This window comes from Schistocerca nitens, chromosome 2 (genome assembly GCF_023898315.1).
Source record: "Schistocerca nitens isolate TAMUIC-IGC-003100 chromosome 2, iqSchNite1.1, whole genome shotgun sequence".
Lineage (NCBI taxonomy): Eukaryota > Metazoa > Arthropoda > Insecta > Orthoptera > Acrididae > Schistocerca > Schistocerca nitens.
The window spans coordinates 998,537,409-998,560,652 of NC_064615.1; the positions used below are offsets into that span (position 1 = coordinate 998,537,409).

The window sequence follows — 23,244 nt, forward strand, 5'->3', positions numbered from 1 at the left end:
TCTTAGTTATTTTCATATGATGTTATGATTTACCCCCTTATAAAGTCATCAGATGATCGAAACCAGTTGCAAAATGATTTATACGAGAAGTGGTGATTGACTCTAAATAATTAAAAATGTGAAATAATCCACACGAGTACTAAAAGGAATCCGATAGATTTCGGTTACACGATAAATCACACAAATCATGAATTCAACTAGAGATTTATGGATTACAATTACGGATAATTTAACTTGGAACGATGACTTAGATAACACTGTGGGGAACGCGAACCAAAGTCTGCGCGTTATTGGCGCAATCTTAGAAAATTCCACAGGCCTGCTAAAGAGAGTGGCTGAATTACTCTTTCCTCCTCTGCTGGAGTGCTGTTGCGCGGTGTGAGATCTGCATCGGATAGGACTGACGAAGGATATCGAGAAAGTACAAAGAAGAGCAGCTCTTTTTGCGTCGCGAAATATGGGAGTGAGTGCCACGGATATGATACGCGAATTGGGGCAACAGTCACTACAACAAAGGCATTTTTCGCAGCAGCAGGAGCTTCTCATGAAATTTCAATCACTAACTATGTCCTCGGGTGTGACAATATTTTGTCGGCGCCCACCTACAAAGGAAGAAATGATCAGCACAGTAACATAAGAGAAATCAGAACTAGCGCGGAAAGATTCAAGTGTTTGTTTTTCCCGCGCGCTGTTCGAGAATGGAACGGTAGAGTAATAGTTTGAAGACGCTGCGGTGAACACTCTGCTAGGCACTTAACTGTGAACTGCAGAGTAATCACGTAGATGTAGTTGTGGATATAGTTGAAAAATTTTCAAATGTGTGTAAAATCTTATGGGACTTAACTGCTAATGTCATCAGTCCCTAAGCTTACACACTACTTAACCTAAATTATCCTAAGGACAAACACACACACCCATGCCCGAGGGACAACTCGAACCTCCGCTGGGAGCAGCCGCACAGTCCATGACTGCAGCGCCTAAGACCGCTCGGCTAATCCCGCGCGGCTGTGGATATAGTCACAGGTTTGTTTGACTCAGGGGTGAGCGTCACGAAAGTATTGTGTAACGTGAAACGGCTGACAAGGGCTACTTGCAAAGTACAGTCACTAGCATATCGCGCTTACAGGGACCGCGAAGATTAGATTAATTACATACTGTAGTAGGGTCGCCATCCGTCCCGATATATCGGGACCGTCACCGTTATGCACCTTCTTGTCCCGACACCCCGACAAGATTCAATTTTGTCCCGATTTCCAACTGCTAAAATTATGCGAGTGTTTTCTATTCCTACGTACAATGCCACTATGGAAAGAATATTTTGGTTGGTGTCGGCCTAGTGGACTGAAGAAAGAAATCGACTGCTGTCAGGGGCTGTGGACTCAATCTTACAGTCAGTATTTAATTACAAACTGAATTGCATAGTTTTATAAATACATGAAAAGGAAAAAAAGAATTGCTAAGAAAAGTGAAATATTCCAAAAATTTGGTGTACAAACTACTTCCGCCGCAACAAGTTCCGTGTAACAGTGTTCTAAATAAAAAGGAATTATATTAAACACTCTTTTACTTCATTTCTATAACCCCTTCTCAGAGCGTCCCGACGAGGTCAAGTTCGAAGTGGTAACCCCATAGAGAGCGCAACGAGACAAAATGGTTCAAATGGCTCTGAGCACTATGGGACTTAATATCTGAGGCCATCAGTCCCCTAGAACTTAGAACTACTTAAACCTAACCAACCTAAGGACATCAAACATATCCATGCCCGAGGCAGGATTCGAACCTGCGACCGTAGCAGTCGCGCAGTTCCGGACTGAAGCGCCTAGAACAGCTCGGCCACAGCGGCCGGCGCAAAGAGACATTCAAGCAGCAATTTTTCCCGGGAATGTACCGTGGTGAGGCCCTAATACGAACGAGTTCTGCAAAGTACCCTCTGCCATGCACTTTACAATGTATCGAAGAGGACGGCTGTACAGGTGAGCCGGCAAGCAACACGCAGCTACCGCTAGGAAAAGAAGTTGACTCGCCGCGGGACAAAGAAAGCCAGCAGACGCGCGCTCTGTCACGGAGCCCGCACCTGAATGGAGGAGCGGCGCGTTGCAGGAAGAACCGCTCTGGTAATTTACCTGCGCATGGTTGCCCGCGCCACGTTGTTAGCAGGTGTGCCGGTCCTCACGCCGCCGCCACCGCCGCCGCCGCTGCCTCGCGAGCCGGCAAGGTAACAACTAACTAACCAGGCAACCAGGCACCGCCTCGGCTAGCCGGCCTTCCACAGAGCGCGCCACCGGCGGGGCGGCAGCCGTGAGTCGAGGCCAGCCGCAGGTATAACGGCCGGCGCCTCCACCGAAGCACACCTGACGCGCCCTCGCGTGTAGGCGGGAAACTCGCCACCTCTCGTATCCAAAGCGCCCCTTCTCCGTGCAGGTCCATTCATACGGGACATAGTCAACGTCACAGTGGTTACATCCCGGGAGCCACGCACTTTCTCCTGTGTTGAGGGCACGAATCTTCGTGCGGGAGTCTTACTTTACTGTGCATGTGACAACGGCCTCATCGACCAAACGCTTCTCTAAAAGTCTCTTCCATTTCTTTCTCTCGAGTGCACTATTTATCCATTTGAAATTGATATACATCCTCCTGTTGTACCTGGGAAGAGGTACCATCAGCAAGTGGCGCGGCTAGGTCATCATCCAATTACGCGGATTATAATTACAAATGTATCATGGCCAGTTCGGATTTCGTAGAAATGTTGGAACACGCGAGGCAATATTGACCCAACGACTTACCTTAGAATACAGGTTAAGGAAAGCAAAACCTATGTTTTTAACATTTGTAGACTTAGAGAAAGCTTTTGACAATCTACATTTACTTTTTCTTAAAATACATCATAGTCGCCGTTGACTGTATAAAATATTTATTGTGGAGCCGCATGTTGTCAGTGCACCTGAACTTGCATGTGTGATAGATTAGTTGAACGATGGTAACATCGACAGTTCAGTATATGTTTAACAACATATTACGATGTAATAAGTGTCGTACCCATCGGATCTTGTGGCACTCTCACAGTCAAAAGGCTGTATTTTGACGTCAGATAGTTTTATATTCTGACAGAATGTAACTTTGCAGTGTTACTTGAAAATGGCCATAAGGCCGAAATTGCAATAGTAACAACAAATATTTTATACAGTCAACGGCGACTATGATGTCTTTTAAGAAATATTACATGAGTGTGAATCCCAACCATGAAAAGTTAATCAAATCTACATCTACATCGATACTCTGCAAATCGCATTTAAGTGCCTGGCAGAGGGTTCATCGAACCACCTTCACAATTCTCTATTATTCCAATCTCGTATAGCGCGCGGAAAGAATGAACACCTATGTCTTTCCGTACGAGGTCTGATTTCCCTTATTTTATCGTGGTGATCATTCCGCCCTACGTAGGTCGGTGTCAACAAAATATTTTCGCATTCGGACGAGAAAGTTGGTGATTGGAATTTCGTGAGAAGATTCCGTAATAACGAAAAATGCCTTTCTTTTAATGATTTCCAGCCCGAATCTTGTGTCATTTCTGTGACACTCTCTCCCATATTTCGCGATAATACAAAACGTGCTGCCTTTCTTTGAACTTTTTCGATGTACTCCGTCAGTTCTATCTGGTAAGGATCCCACACCGCGCAGCAATATTCTAAAAGAGGACGGACAAGCGTAGTGTAGGTAGTGTCCTTAGTAGGTCTGTTAGATTTTCTAAGTGTCCTGCCAATAAAACGCAGCCTTTAGTTATCCTTCCCCACAACGTTTTCTATGTGTTCTTTCCAATTTAAGTTGTTCGTAATTGTAATACGTAGGTATTTAGTTGAATTTACGGCATTTAGATTAGACCGATTTATCGCGTAACCGAAGTTTAACGAGTTCCTTTTCGTTATTTAGGGTCAACTGCCACTTTTCGCACCATTCAGATATTTTTTCTAAATCGTTTTGCAGTTTGTTTGCAGTTTGTTTTCGATAAACGACAGCGTCATCTGCAAACAACCGAAGACGGCTGCACAGATTCTCTCCCAAATCGTTTATATAGATTAGGAACAGCAAAGGGACTATATCACTACCTTGGGGAACGCCTGAAATCACTTCTGTTTTACTCGATGTTGACTGGAATACTCTATTTCAAATTCTGAAGGTGGCAGGGGTAAAATACAGGTAGCGAAAGGCTAGTTACAATTTTTAGAGAAACCAGATGGCAGTTATAGTTGTCGAGGGGCTCGAAAGGGAAGCAGTGGTTGAGAAGGGAGTGAGACAGGATTGTATCCTCTCCCCTATGTTATTCAACCTGTATATTCAGCAAGCAGTAAAGAAAACAAAAGAAAAAATTTGAGTAGGAATTAAAATCCAGGGAGAAGAAATAAAAACTTTGAGGTTTGCCGACGACATTTTCATTCTGCCAGAGACAGCAAAGAATCTGGAAGAGCAGTTGACCGTAACGGACAGTGTCTTGAAAGGATAATATAAGATGAATATCACAAAAGCAAAACGGTGATAATGGAATGCAGTGGAAATAAATCAGGTGATGAGGCACTTAAAGTAGTAGATGAGTTTTTCTATTTGCGAAGCAAAATAACTGATGATCGTCGAAGTAGAGAGGATATAAAATGTAGACTGGCTATGGCAAGGAAAGCCTTTCTGAAGAAGAGAAATTTGTTAACATCGAGTATAGATTTAACTGTCAAGAAGTCTTTTCTGAAAGTATTTGTATGGAGCGTAGCCATGTATGGAAGTGAAACATGGACGATAAATAGACAAGAAGAGAACAGAAGCTTTCGAAATGTGGTGCTACTGTAGAATGCTGAATATTAAATGGGTAGATCACATAACTCATGAGAAGGTACTGAAGACAATCGGCGTAAAAGAGGAATTTGTGGTACAACGTGACGAGAAGGGATCGCTTGATAGGACACGTTCTGAGGCATCAAGGGATCACTAATTTAGAACTGGAGGGAAGCGTGGAGGGTAAAAATCGTAGAGGCAGACCAAGAGATGAATACACTAAGCAGATTCAGAAGGATGTATGTTGCAGTAGTTACTAGGAGAGGAAGAGGCTTGCACAGGATAGGGCAGCATGAAGAGCTGCATCAAACCCGTCTCTGAAGACCACAACAACATGACATCTGTGGAAATGTGAGGTTTTTGAGTGGAGATGTTGTTATTTACGCATTCAGATACATTAAAAACTTCTAAATATCAGACGGCAGTGGTAAAAAAGGGGTTTTCTTCGGTGAAGTAAGCATAACTAAGAACACGCCATGTATAGTCAGTAATGTTGAAAACTTCTCATTCGATAAAAATGTATAAAATTAAATGATTTAAAATATTTATTGACATGAAGCTAAGAGTTTTAAACAACGCAGAGAAAGGCTATACAAGGGAAATAATGCCATTTTATAGACAGAGAAGAGGGAGATAACGAAGATGAGATAGGAGATACGATACTGCGAGAAGAGTCTGACAGAGCGTTGAAAGACCTAAGTCGAAACAAGGCCCTTGGAGTAGACATTCCGTCATAAGTACTGATAGCCTTTGGGGGACTAGCGATGACAAAACTATTCCATCTGGCGTACAAGATGTGTGAGACAGGCGACATACACTGAGACTTGAAGAAGAATGTAAACAGCGGAAAGATGCTCCTGTCGGAGCACAAAAAATGGGAAATGTTCCTCTTTATTGAAAAGACCGACTGAAAGGTGGGATACCAGCTCCCTCATTCTACCTTCCTCCGTACCTTTAAAAGTTTTCCCAAAAATTTTGGTACGCCCAGTTATTCGCGCCTTTTTTTAATATGCAACTCACCTCAAACTCCCACAAGTTCCCCTAGTTATAACTCACTCACACCCACTAGTCCATCGCTGTTAAGTCGTTCACATCTGTTCACTCTCATTTGCCCTTTCTCATATACCCATTCAAAACAACTCACTGCCATTATCTCTTTGTGTCTCTCTCTGTCAGGATCTCTCTGCTAATATCTCATTTCTTCTTTTGTACTGCTGCTGTCTCTTCTCACGTTAACTATCTTGCTCTTACTGGTTGTCATTTTCATGTACTCTGTCTCTCAGTACCATTGGCTCTCACCCACTTTCACTTTCTCCTCATTCCTTCCCTCCCCTTCCCCCCCCCTCCCCCCTCCCACCTGGCACTGTCTCCTTCACTCTTTTCCTAGCACTGTTCCGTCACTGTCAACTATGTTGCGTTGCCACTGTGTCGGTCTCTTTATCTCACACTGCCGCTGTCTCCGTCGCTCTTTCTACACCATAACCACTGTCTACTATTTTCCAGTATTTATTACTTCTTCGTCTCTTTCAGGTTGCCGCTGTCTCCTCCCCTCAGCATAAAAAAGCATGAATATGTTCATATGCTAAAATTTTTGGAAACATTTTTAAAGGTGCTGAGGCAGGTACATTGAGGCAGCTGGTACCCAAGATTCCAGTCAGAGTTTTTTTAAATAAACAGAAACATGTTAGCCTTTTTTTTGCTGGCTTCTTTCTTTACCCTGCTGCAGCGGGGCATGTAAGTCGTACGAAAAGAAATGCATTGGTCAGTAAAATTTAGATAGTTTACGTAAGTGAAATTGAAATAACACAAAGCTAATTTTAAACTTCAAACCCGATTTTACTAGCAAAAAAATGAGGCATGTACTTCAATACTACATCATGGGTATTTGAAATGGAAAAGGACTCCTAGCCCGTCTACCTTCAGATCCGGCAAGCTAACGACATGAGGATATCATACGCAAACATTTTTTGACATAGAGAGCCTATTGAACAACAGCAGGGCCAGCTATTAGGATTGAGCTATCCGAAAACCGAGATCTGATATGTTCTCGAAACCAAGTTTTTCTTGAAAAGTGACGTAGATAACGCGAATTCTATACCCGAGAATATGATCTCCCGTTTCACGTTGCAGACCGGCTCGTGTCGGCACCTTTCCAGGCGAGAGCGAAAACAGATGTTGGTTTGCGTCGTTGTTGATGAGAACAATCCTGTAACTGAACTGCTCATAACACTCATTCCCTGGCCTCCTTATTCAGAAAGAATCCTACTCGCTTTATAGCATTTTCTGAGGCTATTGATATTACCCTTTACTCGTCTGTCCATAAATTCTTATCTTCCACTTCACTTTGCTGACCCCCACTATATGTAGACTGAACCTCTGCATTTCCCTTTTCCGATTTTGTAGTTTCCTTACCACGATCAAACTTCTGACATTCCGTTTTTCGACTTGTAGCATGTTATCCTTTCGCTGATTATTGAATCTGTTTCTCACGATTACCACACCCTTGGCAGTCTCTTTCCACAGATCCGAATGAAGAATTAATCCGCAGTCTTTTGCCAATGGAGAGACACATTATGTGTCTTTAATGCAGCCATTGCTTGGACATCCTCATGCCGTTGATCAACGTTGATTCTTTTGCCTTTTATGGACAGTTTCCATACCAAGGGAAAGTTGGTGCCCTAAACCTCTGTCTATTCACCGCCCTCTATGGAAGCACCATTGGCAGACTGAGGGTGGAATAATTATACCGGAAATCTTTGACCTCTATTGCTGATGATTTTTATTGAAATTCTATGTAGTGGCGAGTTTCTAACCTTTGACCTAGAACGTTGTTATTATTAGTAAAAGGCGCTGCGCTGGACAGTAGCACCCGACTTCTACTGCTGCAGTGTAATCCAACAAGTTACGAGGAATGAAAATTCTAGGCGGTTACAACCAAGTACGTATTTGTGCGTTACGTCTAATTTTGTCTGTTAAACCATGCCAGTACTTAGAGGGTCTTGTTAGAATGACTGTGGCCAGATATGTAACTGGGCTAACATATTCAATATTTATTTCATCAGCTCCTCATATTGCACTTACCCCAGTACATTGTGTCACAGATAAAGTACCTCTCATATCATCATAACAGAAACATAAGGCCTGACTTGTCAAGTACCGTAATTGTACTTATCCATAAAACAAAAACATTTTCAAACTCATTTCCCATTGTTACTGCCCGCCTCTGCAACAAACTGCCCCGCGCTCTAAGCATGCCGGTAGCTGAATACCCTGTCGCATTCAAAAAAGTTAAAGCATTTTCTCTTGTTAACTTCGCAACTTATCCTCTCATAAATTAACACGTGTGTCCACTTCTACCTGTCAAACAGCAAAATAAATGCTCGCTTCTTCTTTCAGGTATGCTTCTTGTCTCAGTTTCTCCCTCTTTTCGTTTCCCACACAATGACGCCCTTTATTTTTCTCCTGTCTTCATTAATTTTGTTCTACCAGCTTAGTCTCCTATTCCGTTGCGGCCCATACTCTGAATCAACCTGCCTGCAATTTATCATTACTTTTCTGCTCCTTACAAATAAATGCAAACTGCGTATTTTTACTTCTTTTAATTTTCTCGCTGTCGTCGCTGTTTCTGATTTTTATATTCCATACTAGGTGTAATACCTGCTATGAAACATGTGTCATAATTAATATAATGTAAAGTATGAAAAATGCCACATCAGGATAAGTAAGTGGTGTTGTTACATACTGTTTTATTAATTGACGCATAGTATGAGGGCTGTTCGGAAAGTAAGGTCCGATCGGTCGTGAAATGAAAACCACGGTGAAAATCAAAAAATTTTTGTTCGCAACAGTTGGCCACACTTTCCAGCTACCTCTCTCAATAGTCGCAGCTCTGACTCAGACATTTGTCGTGGCGTTGTACAAACTTTCCAGTGCCCTCGTCATAGAAAGCAGCTGCCTGTGCTTTCGCCAGTTCTCTACACTGGTCTGCCTTTCGTTCTTAGTGCCAAAATGTTGTCGTCATAGCCAGCGGTTCATGTGAGCAGAGATGAACAACGGGGGGAGCCCATTGAGGGCTGTATTATGGGTGATCAAACACTTCACATCGAAAACGCTGCAGGAGCGTCTAAATTGTCCCTGCAGAATGCGACTGAAAACTGCCTTGAAGAACGAAATGCACGACATTTATGTTATGTGGGCTGCATACCTTCGGGTGAAATCTGTCACCAGATCCATATGCACTACTGGCCATTATAATTGCTACACCACAAAGATGACGTGCTACAGACGCGAAATTTAACCGACAGGAAGAAGATGCTGTGATATGCAAATGATTAGCTTTTCAGAGCATTCACACAAGGTTGGCGCCGGTGGCGACACCTACAATGTGCTGACATGAGGAAAGTTTCCAACCGATTTCTCATGCACAAACAGCAGTTGACCGGCGTTGCCTGGTGAAACGTTGTTGTGATGCCTCGTGTAAGGAGGAGAAATGCGTACCATCCCGAATCCGACTTTGATAAAGGTCGGATTGTAACTTATCGCGATTGCGGTTTATCGTATCGTGACATTGCTGCTCGCGTTGGTCGAGATCCAGTGACTGTTAGCAGAATATGGAATCGGTGGATTCAGGAGGGTAATACGGAACGCCGTGCTGGATCCCAACGGCCTCGTATCACTAGCAGTAGAGATGACAAGCATCTTATCCGCATGGCTTAACGGAGCGTACAGCCACGTCGCGATCCCTGAGTCAACAGATGGGGACGTTTGCAAGACAACAACCATCTGCACGAACAGTTCGACGACGTTTGTAGCAGCATGGACTATCAGCTCGGAGACCATGGCTGCGGTTACCATTGACGCTGCATCACAGACAGGAGCGCCTGCGATGGTGTACTCAACGACGAACCTGGGTGCACGAATGGCAAAACATCACTTTTTCGGATGAATCCAGATTCTGTTTACAGCACCATGATCATCGCATCCGTGTTTGACGACATCGCGGTGAACGCACATTGGAAGTGTGTATTCGTCATCGCCGTACTGGCGTATCACCCGGCGTGATGGAATGGGGTGTCATTGGTTACACGTCTCGGTCACCTCTTGTTCGCATTGACGGCGCTTTGAACAGTGGACGTTACATTTCAGATGTGTTACGACCCGTGGCTCTACCCTTCACTCGATCCCTGCGAAACCCTACATTTCAGCAGGATAATGCACGACCGCATGTTGCAGATGTTGGCTGGCTCTGAGCACTACGTGACTTAACATCTGAGGTCATCAGTCCTGCAGGTCCTGCACGGGCCTTTCTGGATACAGAAAATGTTCGTCTGCTGCCCTGGCCAGCACATTCTCCAGATCTCTCACCAACTGAAAACGTCTGGTCAATGGTGGCCGAGTAACTGGCTCGTCACAATATGCCAGTCACTACTCTTGATGAACTGTGGTATCGTGTTGAAGCTGCATGGGCAGCTGTACCTGTACACGCCATCCAAGCTCTGTTTGACTCAATGCCCAGGCGTATCAAGGCCGTTATTACGTCCAGAGGTGGTTGTTTTGGGTACTGATTTCTCAGGATCTGTGCACCCAAACTGCGTGAAAATGTAAGCACATGTCAGTTCTAGTATAACATATTTGTCCAATCAATACCCGTTTATCATCTTCATTTCTTCTTGGTGTAGCAACTTTAATGTCCAGTAGTGTAGTATCTCTGATGGTCTCTAATAATCTCTAACTGAGATTGTTGGCAACAAATTTCAGCGGTATGTGACAACTGTGTCGTATTTGTACTTGTGGAGCGTAGACGAGGGCGATGGACGCGTGTATAGGCCATTTAATGTCCCCATCCGTCGGACGGATCACCAGCAAGTGCCACATGTCCTTACTTCATGATACTCTGCAGAGAGATTTCGCATTTAATCCAGGACATTGGCGAAAAGACTAGTGACAAGCACCTTTACGCAACCACCTCTCCTCCCTTTCCCGGACAAATACATGCCGTATAAATTTCATCTGCCACTAGGATACGAGTCGGCGTACCTCCGCATCGAGCGCCATCACACGGGCCTGGGTTGGCGACCGCTACTGCATTTTCTTTACGCTGCCCCTTTCTTTATTTTCTGACGTTATTGTCGGAATTTTCCCTTTTTCCTTCTCTTCTTTTCCTGATTTTATCTTGATTCTTGAAATTACAGTTTGTTAGGTTAAAATGAAATAATAATAATAATAATAATAATAATAACAGTAATTCTCGTCTGTGGGGCTAGACCATTAGTACACCAAGAGAGTACTCGGTGCTCTTCTCTTTGAATGCCACTGCAAACCTAGAGCGACGACTAAAACTTTGGAACCGCTCAACGTATTTTGTACCATACCTGTGACGCATGATGCAATGTTGCTGTTGCTGATAAGACTGAAAGGCCAATACGTTTCAGAGCGACTGTGGTTATCGAGTAGTGAACGAAATGGAAATGCTATGTGGCTAGGGCCTCCTTTCGGCTAGACCGGTCGCCTGGTGCAACTCTTTCGAGTTGACGCCACTTCGGCGACTTGCGTGTCGATGGGGATGAAATGGTGATGATGATAAGGACAACACAACACCCAGTCCCCGAGCGGAGAAAATCTCCGACCCAGCCGGGAATCGAACCCGGGCCGTTAGTATGACATTCCGTCGCGCTGACCACTCAGCTACCAGGGGCGGACGTGAACGAAATGAACCACAATTATAGGACCGGTGTTACGTCCCTGGGAACTATAGTCAATCCGGTTGAAAAATTACGTTCAAGTGTATGGTGGTGAGATTGTGACACTCGAACCGAGTGGCACTGGTACAGAGATGGAATTTGATGACATTTCTGCGGAGCCCAGGACACTTCAGGTAGCGGACCATGGAACAGGGTGTTCCAGAATAAAGGTCACCAGCCTGTCCGTCGATCTCTGCACGAAGATATCTGAATGGCAAGTAGTGTTCCGTATTGTAAGTGTTGTGTACAGGGCGTTCACCGAGACCATCAAAGGGAAGTCTTTATTGATTTACAACGAGATCAATATATAGCGGACTGTACCACCAAAGTAGACATAACTTACTGGCGTTGTATAAACATTATAGCGAATAAGCACAAAGGAAGACTATCCACTAAAATTAGCACAGTTTCAGGCAAAGGTAGCTATGTCTGTCTTCCAGACGAAGCAGTAAATTAAGTGAGGAAACAATATGCAAGTGCAAAAAAGCATGCAAAGGAAATAGATAGTACAATTTCATCAATTTACGTCGAAGAAAGGGGCTTCAATCGAGGCTACATCGTTACCATCACATATGAGCAGAACTGCGGAACAGTATCTGCATCACATTAGCAGAAAGTACTTCGGACATACGTAAGATCCGATCAGTTCTAGAGGTGCCGGCCGTGGTGGCTGAGCGGTTCTAGGCGCTTCAGTCCGGAACCGCGCGACTGCTAAGGTCGCAGATTCGAATCCTGCCTCGGCCATGGATGTGTGTGATGCTCTTAGGTTAGTTAGGTTTAAGTATTTCTAAGTCTAGGGGACTGATGACCTCAGATGTCAAGTCCCATAGTGCTCAGAGCCATTTGAACCTTTTGAGCCTAGAAACTGCAGTGACGAAGAAAACGTCGCAACAACTGGAAATTACGTAAATGCTGAAAATTAGTATACTGTCCATCATGCTCACTGACAGTCTCGTAAGAAGTTTAATTGCGGACGTGATGAGATTACCCTCTCGTGGTATTTCTTGAAAACGACAGAAATATGGCTAAATGTGTCTAGAAATTTGTGAAATACTCTCTAATGAAGACCGACAAGAACATAGCAAAGGCCAGGCGTCTTTTAGGGAATCATCGAGGCATCCCCCTTCAGAGAATCTACACTACTGGCTATTAAAATTGCCACACCACGAAAATGACGTGCTACAGACGTGAAATTTGACCGACAGGAAGAAGATGCTGTGATATGCAAATGATTAGCTTTTCAGAGCATTCACACAAGGTTGGCGCCGGTGGCGACACCTACAATGTGCTGACATGAGGAAAGTTTCCAACCGATTTCTCTTACACAAACATCAATTGACTGGCGTTGCCTGGTGAAACGTTGTAGTGATGCCTCGTGTTAGGAGCAGAAATGCGTACCATGACGTTTCCAACTTTGATAAAGGTCGGATTGTAGCCTATCGCGATTGCGGTTTCTCGTATCGCGACATTGCTGCTCGCGTTGGTCGAGATCCAATGACTGTTAGCAGAATATGGAATCGGTGGGTTCAGGAGGGTAATATGGAACGCCGTGCAGGATCCCAACGGCCTCGTATCAGTAGCAGTCGAGATGACAGACATCTTATCCGCATGGCTGTAACGGATCGTGCAGTCACGTCTCGATTCCTGAGTCAACAGATGGGGAAGTTTGCAAGACAACAACCATCTGCACGAACAGTTCGACGACGTTTGCAGCAGCATGGACTATCAGCTCGGAGACCATGGCTGCGGTTACCCTTGACACTGCATCACAGACAGGAGCGCCTGCGATGGTGTACTCAACAACGAACCTGGGTGCACGAATGACAAAACGTCATTTTTTCGGATGAATCCTGGTTCTGTTTACAGCATCATGATGGTCTCATCCTTGTTTGGCGACATCGCGGTGAACGCACATTGGAAGTGTGTATTCGTCATCGCCATACTGGCGTATCACCCGGCGTGATGGTATGGGGTGCCATTGGTTACACGTCTCGGTCACCTCTTGTTCGCATTGACGACACTTAGAACAGTGGACGTTACATTTCAGATGTGTTACGACCCGTGGCTCTACCCTTCATTCGATCCCTGCGAAACCCTACATTTCAGCAGGATAATGCACGACCGCATGTTACAGGTGCTGTACGGGCCTTTCTGGATACAGAAAATGTTCGACTGCTGCCCTGGCCAGCACATTCTCCAGATCTCTCACCAATTGGAAACATCTCGTCAATAGTGGCCGAGCAACTGGCTCGTCACAATACGCCAGTCTCTACTCTTGATGAACTGTGGTATCGTGTTGAAGCTGCATGGGCAGCTGTAACTGTACACGCTATCCAAGCTCTGTTAGACTCAATGCCCAGGCGTATCAAGGCCGTTATTACGGCCAGAGGTGGTTGTTCTGGGTACTGATTTCTCAGGATCTAGACACCCAAATTGCGTGAAAATGTAATCACATGCCAGTTCTAGTATAATATATTTCTCCAATGAATACCTGTTCATCATCTGCATTTCTTATTGGTGTAGCAATTTTAATGGCCAGTAGTGTATGAATAATCGTTGAGCGGAAACACAGGGAAATGACTTGCCATTACATTCAGTTACCTCTCTCCGTCTGAACACGTTTCGTCGACTACATCACGCTGTGTTACACTGCTCGACTTGTTAGTGTGCCTGTACTTGCGAAAAGCCGCATATCCCAACAAGCACCCAAGGCTCAATAGAAGTTTGACTCTGTAGAAATGTCACTCCGCAGAAGCGTTCTAATCCCTCTGGTGCCAGGGCTCGTTCTGGTAATTAAAGACGATTTCTTCCTCGTTCACGACCAAATTGCATTTTTATCTGAACAAATGAATCTATGTCCGAGGTTTATCCTGTAACTGACACTTTCTACAGAGAGGGGTCTGATGTTCAACTGATGTGTTAACTTCTGTGCGGTGGTAACCACCCCTTAGATAACATCCAACCAATTGGATCTGAAGTCTAGCGCCAGGAATTTGTGACGAACATTCCTATAAAACTGCTCCATTCTGTCAATGGATAACACCTGTAAAATGGGTGTGCCGGAGAAAACATTGTGGAACGGTGGAGGGATTCCTCCACGGACGCGGGTGACATCTACATCTACATACATTCCGCAAGTCACCGTATGGTGCGTGGCGGAGGATATCCTGTACCACTACTATTCGTTTCCTTTCCTGTTTCACTCTCAGATGGTATAAAGGAAAAACGATTGTGTACACACCTCCGTATGAGCTCTAATTTCTCGAAGCTTATCTTGGTGGTCCTTACGCGCAATGTATACTGGTGGCAGTAGAATCGTTCGGCAGTCATAATCAAATGCGTCTTTTCTACATTTTCTCAACAGTTTTTCTCGAAAGAACGTCGCCTTCCCTTCAGGGATTCCCATTTGAGTTCCCGAAGCATCTCTAACGTGTTGTTCTAACTTACTGGTAACTAATCTAGCAGCCCGCCTCTGAATTGCTTCGATGTCTTTCTTCAATCCGACCTGATACGGATCCCAGACACTCGAGGAATACTCAAGAATAGGTCACAGCAGCGTCCTACATGCTTTCTCCTTTATAGGTGAACCATTCATTCTTAAAATTCTCCCAATAAACCGGAGTCTGTCACCCTCCTTCCCTACCACAGTTCTCACATGCTCCTTCCATTTCACATAGCATTGCAAAGCTACGCCCAGATATTTAAACGACTTGACTGTGTCAAATGGGACACTAGTAATAATGTAACCGAACATTACAGGTTTGTTCTTCCTGCTTATGCGCATTAACTTACGTTTTTCCACATTCAGAGCTAGCTTCCATTCATCACACCACCTAGAAATTTTGTCTAAGTCGTCTTGTACCTTCCTACAGTCACTCAACGTCGACACCTTGCCGTACAAAACAGCATCATCAGCAAACAACGGCAGACTTCTGCCCACCCTGTCCGCCAAATCACTTATGTATACAGAGAACAACAGCGGTCCTACCACACTTCCCTGTGGCACCCCTGACAGTACCATTGTCTCTGATGAACATTCGCCATCGAGGACAATATACCGCGTTCTATTACTTAAGAAGTTGGTTGGTTGGTTGGTTGGTTTGGGGAAGGAGACCAGACAGCGAGGTCATCGGTCTCATCGGATTAGGGAAGGAAGTCGGCCGTGCCCTTTGAAAGGAACCATCCCGGCATTTGCCTGGAGCGATTTAGGGAAATCACGGAAAACCTAAATCAGGATGGCCGGACGCGGGATTGAACCGTCGTCCTCCCGAATGCGAGTCCAGTGTCTAACCACTGCGCCACCTCGCTCGGTACTTAAGAAGTCCTCGAACCATTCACATATCTGTGAACTTATTTCTTATGCTCGTACCTTCGTTAAGCCTGCAATGGGGCACCGTGTCAGATGTTTTCCGGAAATCTAGAAGTATGAAATCTGCCTGTTGCCCTTCATCCATAGTCCGCAGTGTATCATGTGAGATGCATCTAAAACCATACTGATTCGTGGACATAAGTTTCTCGGTCTCAAGAAAATTTATTATATTCGAACCGAGAATATGTTCAAGGATTCTGCAGCACATCCAAGTTAGAGCTATTGGTCTCGAAATTCGCAGGTCACCTGAGTTTTTTTCCAGTTGCTTAGGGCGTTTTGCTGGACGAGAGATTCACGATAAAAGCAAGCTAGGTAAGGGGCCGATGCCGTAGAGTCTCCTTGTACGAATTTGGATTCCACCCGACCTGGTGATTTATTTGCTTTCAGATCATTCAGTTGTTTCTCTGCACCAGAGATGCGTATTACTATGTCGCCCTCATGGGAGTGTGTTCCCAGTAGGAAACTCATGATGAAGTGTGCACCTACGCGTTCGGCGACAGACGACTTCTCGAGAGCTACTCTGTGATATTGGCTCTGACAGGAAAAGCGAAACAACGTTTCAGAATGGAGACCCGACAAACGAAAACAAGCTGCTACCAGAGAGCGGAGCAATACAGCACTCTGGGCTCCGTTAGGGATCTCCACCGCGCAGTCGGGATTCCCGGAATGCCCAAAGCTTTGCTGCTGAAGAGGCAAAGGCAATGAGCAGGCGAGGGTAGTTTCACTCACGCTTGGAAAAGTGTAACGCTTTAACAATGTAGAAGGGCTTATTGGGGCTCTCGTTGCGCGCATTGCAGTATTACCAGTCTTTCAGAATCACGTGTGAGCCCGTTGGTATGTTATCCGTGATTTAAGTTTGCTTTAAACTTTGCCATGGGTCCGAGTGCCCCTAGGTATGTTATTCGTGAGTAAAGTTTGCTTTAAACTTTGCGGCAGCCGGCACGGTAGCTCAGCGTGTTGAGTCAGAGGGTTAGCTGCCCTCTGTAATAAAAAAACTGAGTTAATCGATCAACAACGAACTTAAACGGATGTCTTACGACATCCGCTCCGAGCAGATGCAACGAACAAAAGTGAACAAAATGAGATTAAAAGAGGAGAAAAAAAAAGCGGTCTAAGGCGCTGCAGTCATGGATTGTGCGGCTGGTCCCGGCGGAGGTTCGAGTCCTCCCTCGGGTATGGGTGTGTGTATTTGTCCACAGGATAATTCTGGTTAAGTAGTGTGTAAGTTTAGGGACTGATGACCTTAGCAGTTAAGTCCCATAAGATTTCACACACACTTGAACATTTTTTTAAAACTTTGCCATAGGTCCGAGTGTTGTAAAAATCCGGTCCCTTGGTTATTATTAAACGAAGCGTGCTTTCTTGTACAAGATAATTTAAGAGAATGGGAGAAGAAATAAAAACTTCGATTTTTGCCGATCACATTGTAATTCTGTCAGGCACTGCAAAAGACTTGGAAAATCAGTTTAACGTCGTGGATAGTGTCTTCAAAGGAGGATATTTGATGAATACCATAAAAGTAACGTAAAGATAGTGGAATGTAGTCGAATTAAAATGGACGATATTGAGGGAATTAGAGTAGCAAATGAGAAACTGAAAGTTGTAAATGCTTTTTGTTATTTGTGCAGCAAAATAAGTGACGACGGCTGAAGTAGACAGAAAAATAAAATGCAGATTGGCAATAGTGTGAAAAGCATTTCTGAAAAAGAGAAATTTGTGAACATAATTTTCATACTCATATTCGATCTTTAACTCTAATCTTCCTTCCTTACTTCGACACGTCTGCGTCTAGTGTTATGTAAACGCTTTATAAATGTTTATCAAACACACATTATTAACTACAGTCTTTGTTGTGCTTGAGGCTTGAGCTACAGAGTTAATGTCTCCTATTTAATATTAAAATTGAACTGAAAACAGTCTTTACAGCAATGAAATATTTACTGGCAATGGTAACCGGTTTCGGTCAAAATGTAACCATCTACAGGCCATATTACACCACGGTAGCAGGCGATGGCGGTGAAGAAAGAGGTATCATGGATCAACGAACGTCATTTGCAATTACCATTGGCAACAAATGTACTACTGCGGTCAAGACGGTTTTTAATTCTACGAGGGGCACTCAGTAAATAATGCAACACGTTTTTCTCCCAGCGAACTTCCGCTGAAAAAGATGCGGAATTTGTTTGGGACATGGTTGAATATTCGAACTTAAGTCCCTATAGTTTTAGTAAGTTCCGATAGGCGGCGACGCTATATACAACCTTCAACATGGCGTCTGTAACGGCGGACCGTTCCAAGCGGAGAGCTGTCATTGATTTTCTTTTGGCGGAAAACCAGAACATCGGAGATATTCAAAGGCGCTTGCAGAATGCCTACGAAGACTTGGCCATAAACAAAAGCACGGTGTGTCGTTGGGCGAGGCGTCTGTCGTCATTGCAACATGGTCGCGCAAACTTCTCCGCGTACCGGCCGGCCGCACAAACAGCTGTGATTCCTGCGATGACGGAACGACTTCAGCATGTTCGTCGCCAGAGAAATGCAAACTAACTTTTCCTTTTCCATGGTAACGCAAGGCCTCTGTTTCACAGAGGAAGACTGCATTGTAGTTCCTTCTCTAGATTGTCGTACAGATGACAAAATGGTAGATATCGAAATAGATGACAGAGGGATAGGAAAACAAAATCACTCAAAAGAGGAAAGGCGCTGGACCTGATGGGATACCAGTTCGATTTTACACAGAGTACGCGAAGGAACTTGTCCCCCTTCTTGCAGCGGTGTACCGTAGGTCTCTAGAAGAGCGTAGCGTTCCAAAGGATTCGAAAAGGGCACAGGTCATCCCCGTTTTCAAGAAGGGACGTCGAACAGATATGCAGAACTATAGACCTATATCTCTAACGTCGATCAGCTGTAGAATTTTGGAACAAGTATTATGCTCGAGTATAATGACTTTCCTGGAGACTAGAAATCTACTCTGTAGGAATCAGCATGGGTTTCGAAAAAGACGATGGTGTGAAACCCAGCTCGCGGTATTCGTCCACGAGACTCAGAGGGGCATAGACACCGGTTCCCAGGTAGATGCCGTTTCTTGACTTCCGCAAGGCTTTCGATACAGTTCCCCACAATCGTTTCATGAACAAAGTAAGAGCATATGGACTATCAGACCAATTGTGTGATTGGATTGAAGAGTTCCTAGATAACAGAACGCAGCATGTCATTCTCAATGGAGAGAAATCTTCCGAAGCAAGAGTGATTTCAGGTGCGCCCCAGGGGAGTGTCGTAGGACCGTTGCTATTCACAATATATATAAATAACCTTGTGGATAACCTCGGAAGTTCACTGAGGCTTTTTTTCGGATGATGCTGTAGTACATCGAGAGGTTGTAACAATGGAAAATTGTACTGAAATGCAGGAGGATCTGCAACGAATTGACGCCTGGTGCAGGGAATGGCAATTGAATCTGAATGTAGACAAGTGTAGTGTGCTGGGAATACACAAAAAGAAAGATTCTTTATCATTTAGCTACAATATAGCAGGTCAGACTGGAAGCAGTTAATTCCATAAATTATCTGGGAGTAGGCATTAGGAGTGATTTAAAATGGAATGACTATACAAAATTAATCGTCGGTACAGCAGATGCCAGACTGAGATTGGAAGAATCCTGAGGAAATGCAATCCGAAAACAAAGGGAGTAGGTTACAGTACACTTGTTCGCCCACTGCTTGACTACTGCTCACCTGTGTGGGATCCGTACCAGATAGGGGTGATAGAAGAGATAGAGAATATCCAACAGAGAGCAGCGCACTTCGTTACAGGATCATTTAGTAATCGCGAAAGCGTTACGGAGATGATAGATAAACTCCACTGGAAGACTCTGCAGAAGAGACGCTCAGTAGCTCGGTACGGAATTTTGTTGAAGTTTCGAGAATATACCTTCACCGAGGAGTATATTGCTCCCTCCTACGTATATCTATCGAAGAGACCATGAGGATAAAATCAGAGAGATTAGAGCCCACACAGAGGCATACCGACAATCTTTCTTTCCACGAACAATACGAGACTGGAATAGAAGGGAGAACCGATAGAGGTACTCAAAGTACCCTCCGCCACACACCGTCAGGTGGCTTGCGGAGTATGGATGTGGATGTAGATGTAGAAGTCTGCGCACCCGAGAGGAGCTCACAAAACTTCAATGGACTGTTCTTTCTCATCCGCCTACAGCCCGGGTCTTGCATCTTCCATCTGTTTGGCCCAATGGGGAATGCACTCGGCGGGAAGCAGTACTGGATAATGGCGAGGTTGTTGAAGAAGGAAGACGCTGGCTTCGACGTCGACTAGTACCATCCTGGCATACAGGCCATCCAAGAGAGGTGGCGTAAGGCCGTCGCACTGAACGGAGATTATACTGAAAAAAAAAAAAAAATGGATCTGAGCACTATGGGACTTAACATCTGAGGTCATCAGTCCCCTAGAACTTAGAACTACTTAAACCTAAATAACCTAAGGACATCACACACATCCATACCCGAGGCAGGATTCGAACCTGCGACCGTAGCAGTCGCGCGGTTCCGGACTGAAGCGCATAGAACCGCTCGGCCTTATGTTGAAAGATGGGGCTTTGTGGTCAGAAGAGTGGGGAATAATATGGTGTATTGGAATCCTGGATAAAGCCAACCTGCTTTTAGAAAAAAAAAACTGTTGTATTTCTTAATGAACGCCCCTCGTATTTTAAAATATTTTATCAAGACTGCTGATAAATGTTCTCGAAAATTACTGTGCCGTATTTAAAGGCTTGCGATGCATTCGTTCTCGGGCGTTCATCTGACCTCTGGGACCAGTTTTTGGGGAACACGAGACCAGCATTTGAGCCATTAGCCACCTCGCTCTGTGTTTCGAGTGAAGTACGCGCCGAAAGGCGCGAGGTAAACAGATGTTGCCTTGCCGTTCCTTAAGCCCTTTTGCTGCTTCAACAAGGCGTGTCACTGACACTGTGGCAGCCCGTGACGACAGGGCGCGTCCAGTCACCGGTAATAGGGCGTCTACGTCAGCAGCTCTGGTGGAGACTCAGTAATCAGCAGCTCTCCAACTGACGGGTGTTGCTGCACTCGGCGTATTGCGACAGCGACCGCTGACTCAGGCGGTAGTGAAAAAGCTAACGTGGGCTGCAATTCTTCCAGTTACAGCCGCTCCTAACCAGAGGTGCATACCTCTCCTGCATTAGGCCGTTCTGGAAATGTATTTCGTGCGTGTCAGCGTGCCTGCGCGCGGTCTTTAGACGCTCTCGCTCGTTCTCAAACGTTAACACATGTGATTACAGCAAGGCGAGCGGCAGGAATCCAGCCGCTATGAAAATGGGCAGTCGTAAGTATGAGAAAGCACCTTGTCTGACAAGGGGACCCTCCATACTGTAAATCACTGATTTTCATGCCCTTCAAATATGTTGTAGAGGCACCTACCCTGGGTACCTGGCCATCCGATTTTTTTAGCGACGGGCCTTGGTTTTTGAGAAAATCGATTTTGAAGTTCATTGCGCGCTTGTAACAATACATATAATCCGAGCAAGTCAGCGTAGCGCAGCGGTAAAGTATCAGAACTACCGCGCTGCAGATACCGTGCTCGAATCCTGCTCGTGTATTTTTTCTTTTTTCAAAATCCACGGAATTTTTCGATTTTATTTCAATGAATATCAACAAACAGTATAAGGTGTGCGAACTTATGAAGATATATTCAGTTATTAATTTTTTCAAATATTCATTCCATTCGTGGTTCGCATCATACTCTCCCAATTCATCTTCTTCGTTGAAATCTATCAGTTCATCATCAATAATGATCTGTCTTTCGGCCAAGAAATCCTGTATTGCGATGTATATCTCATCGCCAACTGCGACAGAATTGGCAGAGATCACGCAAGGGGGTGTATTCGTTACGACATTCAAATCGCGGAGTAGATTTTCGGCGTATTTAATGGCATTTGTGATTTCGCCTTTTGATTCTTCGTTCTACTCCTCTACTTGTATCTTCTTCCGGCTGCACTACTGCAAACACACTTCGTTCTTCCATTTCACAGAATTTTTCTAACACACGGCACCAGAGACGCTTTGCGAGCAATTGACGCTGTAGTTAGATGCGAACGTAAAGGAATGCAACTCGCATACTCATTGGTCTAGGAACTGGGGTTCCCGTTACGGCTAACGGTATTCACGGGAGAGGGGACGATAATGGCGAAGATCGATTTCAGGTAATACAAGAAGCGACCGTTGTACGAACATGTGGAATTCCAACTGCGAACCACAAACGGAATGAATGTTTGAAAGAACAAATAACTGAATATATCTTTATAATTTCGTACACCTTACATTGTTTGTTGATATTCATTGAAATAAAACTGAAAAATTTGGTCGATTTTGAAACAAAAAAAGTACACGAGTAGCATTCGAACACGGTACCTCCAGAGCGGTTGCCATGAACCTCTTTTTTTTTTTTTTTTACAACAAAATATAACATATTCTGTTTTCTTCTCCACAATAATCTGTATTGAACAATCTAACAGTACATATATATACACAATGCAACAGTTCTTCAAGGTATCATTTAAACAATGATTGTTAGTTAAACAAAAAGTATTAGAAAAACATTAAATACAACAAAATATATTCTGTTTTGTTTTTGTTTTAGTCAAATTGGTTCAAATGGCTCTGAGCACTATCGGACTTAACATCTGTGGTCACCAGTCCCCTAGAACTTAGAACTACTTAAACCTAACTAACCTAAGGACATCACACACATCCATGCCCGAGGCAGGATTCGAACCTGCGACCGTAGCGGTCACGCGGTTCCAGACTGAAGCGCCTAGAACTGCACGGCCGCACCGGCCAGCTTTGTTTTGGTCGATGCGTGAGAACGTGGATAAGGGTGTTGCATCATGTGACAGGTAGGCATGGCACACCCCAACTTTGAGAAGGGTCAAGGAAGACGCTGCGGAGATAACCGGCAAAAGTTTGTCGGTAAGATGGTTTTCGGGTGAGGGTGCTATGCGCGGTCACAACTTTGTACCAGAAGTCAAGGACTGTACGCGGACCACTCTCAAAGAGGTATTCTAAAGCCTGTCCTCGAAACCAGATGAGTGTATGGCGCTTAGCAAGAAGGTAGTGAAATGTCTGGAGCAACAACAAGAAATCTGGGGTTACTGTCGTTGGCGGGGCACGGAGGTAAAAGCCCTCGATTCGTTGGATGAGGAGCCATACGTTCCGTCTGAGGGGGCACGTAAGACGGTGCTCGTCGGTGTCTTCGAGCTGACAGTCAGGGCAGAGTGGGGAGGTG

The 23,244-nt window shown here is 44.7% G+C and overlaps 1 protein-coding gene across 2 annotated transcripts in view; it reads right to left on the reverse strand.

The window, feature by feature from the left end:
- Positions 1 to 23,244, reverse strand: part of LOC126237322 (uncharacterized) — a 245,021-nt gene that overhangs the window by 67,068 nt on the left and 154,709 nt on the right. Inside the window, exon 1 of one of the 2 annotated variants that reach the window (XR_007545060.1) lies at positions 2,124 to 2,304. The exons of the other annotated variant lie outside the window; for it this stretch is intronic. The gene's annotated coding sequence lies outside the window, so the exon portion shown is untranslated. Of the gene's footprint in view, positions 1 to 2,123; positions 2,305 to 23,244 lie in introns of those variants that run through there. 2 annotated transcript variants of the gene reach the window in all.